This window comes from Sapajus apella, unplaced genomic scaffold, assembly GCF_009761245.1.
Source record: "Sapajus apella isolate SASKATOON/1434 unplaced genomic scaffold, GSC_monkey_1.0 scaffold103, whole genome shotgun sequence".
NCBI classification, from domain to species: domain Eukaryota; kingdom Metazoa; phylum Chordata; class Mammalia; order Primates; family Cebidae; genus Sapajus; species Sapajus apella.
The window spans coordinates 5,325,269-5,331,268 of record NW_022437043.1 but is presented as its reverse complement, the minus strand read 5'-3'; the positions used below and the strand labels follow the sequence as shown (position 1 = coordinate 5,331,268).

Below are 6,000 nucleotides of genomic sequence, written 5' to 3'. Positions count from 1 at the left end.
GTGCCGCCGGCTCTCCTGGGTCCCCAGCTCGCCAACTACAGGTCTTGGGACTTGTGGGCCTCTGGATCGGTGTGGGCCAATTCCTTATAATACATCCTGTATATCTCCACATAGATGTAGACGCATCACCTCCTATTGGTTCTGTTGCTCTGCAGAACCCTGACTAACAGATGACCTCTTCTGTTCATCTCAGGGTTCCCGCTCAACCGGGGGCCTGGCTGCTGGTGGTTCATTTGGATTAGGAGGGGGCGGCCTCACTGGTGATGCTCCTTGTGATTTGGGCCAGGTGGGGCATTGTTTTCACAATTGCAGGCAACACTGGGCTGTGAGTTTGTCCTCCATGGGTTTCTATTCCATCCAGGGCAGCCACGGGCTGGTGGGTTGTTTAGCCTTTGCCGTCACTGACAGGAAGCAGGACTTGTGCTTGTCAGGCGCTCCCTGAGAAGCTACCGTGTGGACTAAGCACTCCATTCAGCCTCCTCGGAGTTGAGTCCTCACGCCGCGCCATCTGCCACCAGATAATCCCGCTGGAATGTGTCGAGCTGACGGAGGACATCTTCGGCCTCAGCTAGGGTTTTCCATCGCCGTTCTGCCCAGGGGGTTATGAGGCCTCGCGTAGGGTTGGCAGCTCTCCAAGCCACCACAATTCATAAAAATGCAAAATCCACTCCGACCAGGTGCACATGGACTGCAGTGCGAAGCCTCCTGCGGGCCACTCCCAGCTTCTGCACTAATTGTGCAGAATCCACTTTTCCATCCCGTCCTGGGGCAGCCAAGTGATTCATTTCAGCCCCTGTCAGGTGGACTTGCTACGCTCTGTTGGATACGTTCTCTGTAGCCAGGCAGCTGCTTTTTCATTTGGTTCCTGGGCTAGGTTCTTAAGGACAGGCAGGGCCTCTGGGTGATACAGAGGCTGTCTCCTCCTCCAGATAGGAAGGACATGGCCTCACCTTCTTGTCCCTCCCCTGTTGTGTCTTTCGCATTTTTTCGGGCAAAGGACGGGGTCAATTTCCTCTCTCTCATGGTGGTATTGAGCTTTCTCATCCTCTAGAGGGCGCCAGTCCTCTTCGGGGTCCTCTCCGCCTTTTGATCTCCTCTGATGAAAGAAGTCTATATGACCACAAGGTGGCGTAGCACAATAAGGGTTATTTGCTCACGTGGCTCATAGATTAGACAGCCAGGCTTGATGTGGCTAACATGAATGAGAGACTTACCCTCTTGGCCGCGTTCTGGCGAGAAGCAGCGGTGAGCAAGCCCAGCACGAGTCCCCTGGTTTGGATTCAAGAGGACAGCCGCCTCCTTTTGAGTCCTGGTTGGGACAGCAATATAAACATCTCATCTTTATTCACATGAAGTAACAGTTTTGCCCCACCTCAATAAATCTGGGGTCTTGATACTGCTCCGGAAAGGAACAGAAATGATGTCATCTGTAATAGCAAATACAAATGCGACAAGAAGAGAGGCATGCTAGCTATTTACAAAAGAGTCTCCCCAGCTGTGCTTAGGGGATCGACATCAGCCTGACGTCGTTGCTTTATAGCCTTGTTCACGTGTCATATGCGTCTCAGAGTACCCTAAATCACAGGGCCAACTCACAGGGCTCCTCCCACTCTAGCCAGTCATGGGGTCAGGGTAGCCCATCCTCAGTCCAGAGATGTGTACTCCCCCCACCTTTTGTGTTCAGGTCCATAGGCCTTATAGTGTCCTGTGGGTGCCCCAGCAGTTCCCTGCCTAGTGGGGCCCCAGGCGGGCAGGGTAACCTTCTTCCTCAGGCAGTTCCGCACCTGATCCCAAAAGTCAGTTCTAATGAAGTGGACTCATTCAAATACTGGTGTTACTGCTTGGCCAGGCTAGTGAAGCACAGAGAAAACCCACAAATGTAGTGTGTGTGACACAGCACAGAGCAATCCCATGCCAAACTGATGCAATGGGATTCCAAGTTTTGAGTTCCACCGCTCGAGACCATCCAGGAATGTGTTACCAGTTAATTGTCCTACTGGCCCCTATCTATTTCATGATTACCAGAAATCCTTCCCTTTTCCTCCTTGTCACTTACAGGGAGTTTGAGCTATTTAGGGTGCTGATGAAGGAAAAGCAATCTTGAAAAAGAACAAAGTTGGAAGATTGACACTTCCCTATTTCAAAACTTACTGCAAAGGTACAGTAATCCAAACAGTGTGGTGCTGGCACCAGGATAAACATACAGATCAATTGAATAGAATTGAAAGTCCAGAAAAAAACCCATGAAGCTCAAATGATTTTTGATTAGGGTGCCAAGATCATTTAATGGGGGAAAGGATAGTCCCTTCAATAGATGGCCCTGGAAAAAATAGATATACACATGTAAAAGAATGAAGTTGTACCATGACCCCATACAATATATAAAAATTGACTCAAAATGGTTCAAAGACCTAAGTATAAGAACTAAAACTATAAAATAACTAGAAGAAAATGAAGGAATCCATCTTCATGACTTTGGACTTGGCAATTGTTTCTTAGATATGATACCAAAAGCATAAGGAACAAAAGAAAAAATGAATAATTGGACTTAATAAAAATGAAAACTTTTGTGTATCAAATGACATTATCAGGAGAATGAAAAGACAACCTAGAGAATGGGAAAATTATAATCTGATAAGAGTTTAGTATCAAGAATATATAAAGAATTCTTACAGTCTAACAACCAAAAAATCCCCAGTTAACACTGGGCAAAAGGCTTGAATAGATTATTTTTCAAAAGAAGATATACATGATGTACACATGACCAATAAGCTCATGAAAAGATTTGTCATTAGTCATCAGGGAAATTCAAATCAAAACCACAATTAGATACCACTTTACATCTGCTAGGATGGCTACAATGAAAACCAACACAACAACAAGTGTTGGAGAGGATGTGGAGAAATTGGAAGCCTAATACACTGCTGGTTGGAAAGAAAAATGGTGCAGCCACTGTAGGAAACAGATTGGTGGTTCCTCAAAAAATTAAACATAGAAATACCATATGATCCAACAATTCCACTCCTAGTTATATACCTAATATAATCGGAAACAGGTAGTTATTCAAACAAAAACTTATATATGAATGTTCATAGCAGCACTATTCACAATAGCCAAAAGGTAGAAACAACTCAAATATCTTACAATTGATGAGTGGATGAAGCAAATATGGTATAGTATATCCATACAATGGAATATTATTCAGCCACAGAAAAGAATGAAGCACTGTTATATGCTACTGCATGGATGAACCTTGAAGACATTATGCTCTGTGAAAGAAGCCAGACAGAAAAGACCACATAGTGTATGATTCTACTTATATGAAATATCCATAATAGGCAAATCTATAGCACCAGAAAGCAGATTAAGTGGTAGCCAGGCGCTGGGGTGAAAGGGGCTAGGAAATGATTGCTTAATGGGGATGGAGTTTCCTTTTGGGGTGGTGAAGATGGTCTGGAATTAGATAGTGGTAATGGTTGCACAACACTGTGAATGTCCGAAATGACACTGAATTGTACACTGTAAAATAGTTGAAATAGTTTCATGTTATATATATTTTACCACAATAAAAACAGGTGTTTATATGGGGTACAAGATGCGTGAATGGTGGCCATGAGGCAGAATGAATGAAAGCAAATAGCAGTGTGATTGAATGGGGAGAAATTGGGGGCACCGTGGGAGAGAATAGATGTGAATGATTGGTAGAGTGCAAAGGAATGGGAGTCATGAGGGGCAGAGTGAGCTGGAAGGGGGGTGATGGTGTTACTTTATATCTGAGTGGGTCCTGTGCTCCTGGAAAGTGGTCATGGTTATGAAATTCTCACCACCCTTGCCTCCCTTGGGTGTTCCAGCAAAGGGCTAACTGCAAAAGTCCCTGGATTACCTGCTTGGGCTGCCATAACAAAATGCCACAGGCTGGATGGGTTAAACCAGAAGTTTATTTGGCATAGTTCTGGAAGCTGGAAGAAGTCCAAGATGAAGGGGACAGCTGATTTGGTTCCTGGTGAGGGCTCTCTATAAAAAAAGCCATAAGGCTTGCAGACAACTGGCTTCTTACTGTGTTCTCACATCACCTGTTTTTTGTGGAAATGGAGACAGCAAAATGGAGTGAGCAAGCTCTCACTGTTTATATAAACAGACGTCTGTTTATATAAGGGCACTAATCCCATTAGACCAAAGCCCCATCGCATGACCTCATATAGCCTTCATTACCTCTCAAAGGGTCCATCCTCAAATACCATCACATTGAGAGTTTGGATTTCAACTTATGAATTTTTGGGGGGGATGGGGTGCAATTCAGTCCATAGTAGTCCCTAATGTATTTGCATATGCTGAGATAAGACCTATCTCTATCTGTCCTGATGACTCAAGGATGACTCTTTTGCTTACCTGCCTCTATACAACCTGAGGTCTCCATCCTTGGGGATGTTCCTCATTAATGAAAGTTTTCCCTATTTCAATAGCCTGAAAGGGCTCACCTGTGCATTTTCTTTCAGGTGATCAATTGGTAGAATGTAATTAACAGGGCAGAGTGGTCGGGGTCCGCAACCTGATCACCGTCTGTCTCCTGTTTATTCCCCTAGGCCTGGGGGGGGGCCCATAGCACTGGGACCCTGGAATCTCTGCCCTCTCAAATCTCTCTGCAACAGGTTCCCAGGAGGTCGATGGAATGTAGGCCTGGCGGGGTCACCACCAGATTTGCCTGGCTTCTTACCTAGTCTCCGACTAAGATTCCACCTCACCCGGGCCCCTTTATCCCTGGGCTTCTGTCTCCAAGTCTCCCTGCGCCTATGTTTACCAATGTCACTTTCTTGGTTTCTTTCTCCAAGGACAGATTGTACCACACCTCCCTATTTGCACCAGTGGTATCTCCCAAGGCGGACTGTACCAACCTGAGCCTTCGCCACAACTAGCTTAATAGTATCTATCTCCCTACTGTTATTTTCTTGAGAGGACTACCAGCTTCACACGTTCTCCCCTTCTCCCTAGAGATACTGACCGGTAGAGGAATGTATTATCACCAACTCTGCATCCCTTCTCCTGGTAACAGGGTGGTCCGTACCATTTCAGGCCTCCCCCATCTCCTCAATGGTATCTCCCGGCGGGGGGGGTGGTCTGCGGTCCTGAACTCCGCATTTTGTGATCATGGTATCTCCCCTGCCAGGTAAGTATTGAACTCCGCATTTTTGCATACCCGTTCTCTTGAAACTCCTCAAACACGGGCATGATTTGCCAGTCACTAGCTTTGCACAAAGGGACCCAGTTTTATAGCCAAGTTTTCAAAGTCCTCTTGGAGCTCTATCTTTTCCAAACTTTAAGAGGCATATTACTCTCCTGTACGGAATGGTAAGGGCTATAAAGGTGCCCCGCTCCCTTGACCAGCTGGTTTACTGGCACGGCCATTTTTCTTGCCAGCCAAAGACGTACAATCATTGGAGCAAAGGAACAAAAAACTTCTGGTATTCTATAGCACTGTTCGATGTCTATAGTTAGCAATAATTTGTTGTACATTTTCAAATACCTAGGAGAGAGGATTTTGAATATTCCCAACACAAAGAAATGATAAATATTTGAGGTGACGCACATGCTAATTACCCTGATTTGATCATTACACATTGTATGTATGTATTGAAATATCACTCTGCACCCCACAAATGTGTACAATTAAATTTTTTTTAAATCATTAAATTAAAGAAAACCACAAAACAACTTTGGCTGCTAGCGCTGACGATTTTAGGAACCGCTACTGCGCATGAGTAAGTATAGCGACCTGCAGTACCTAACGCAGGGTAAAGGTCGGAAACAGGTAGCTGTCGGAGGAAGTTGTGACTGATTTTGGAAACACATGGGGACCTTGCCCGAATAAGAATTCGGATCTTGGGCCGGGCGCGGTGGCTCAAGCCTGTAATCCCAGCACTTTGGGAGGCCGAGGCGGGTGGATCACGAGGTCAAGAGATCGAGACCATCCTGGTCAACATGGTGAAACCCCGTCTCTACTAA

The 6,000-nt window shown here is 45.6% G+C and overlaps 1 long non-coding RNA gene across 1 annotated transcript; it reads right to left on the bottom strand.

Annotated features, from left to right (window-relative positions):
• Positions 1-806: 806 nt before the first annotated feature.
• Positions 807-4,914, bottom strand: LOC116536759. The gene is made up of 3 exons (XR_004262786.1): positions 4,479-4,914; positions 1,215-1,309; positions 807-1,096 (listed from the first exon to the last, which is right to left on the bottom strand). It is a non-coding gene; the product is annotated as an uncharacterized LOC116536759 (long non-coding RNA).
• Positions 4,915-6,000: the final 1,086 nt, after the last annotated feature.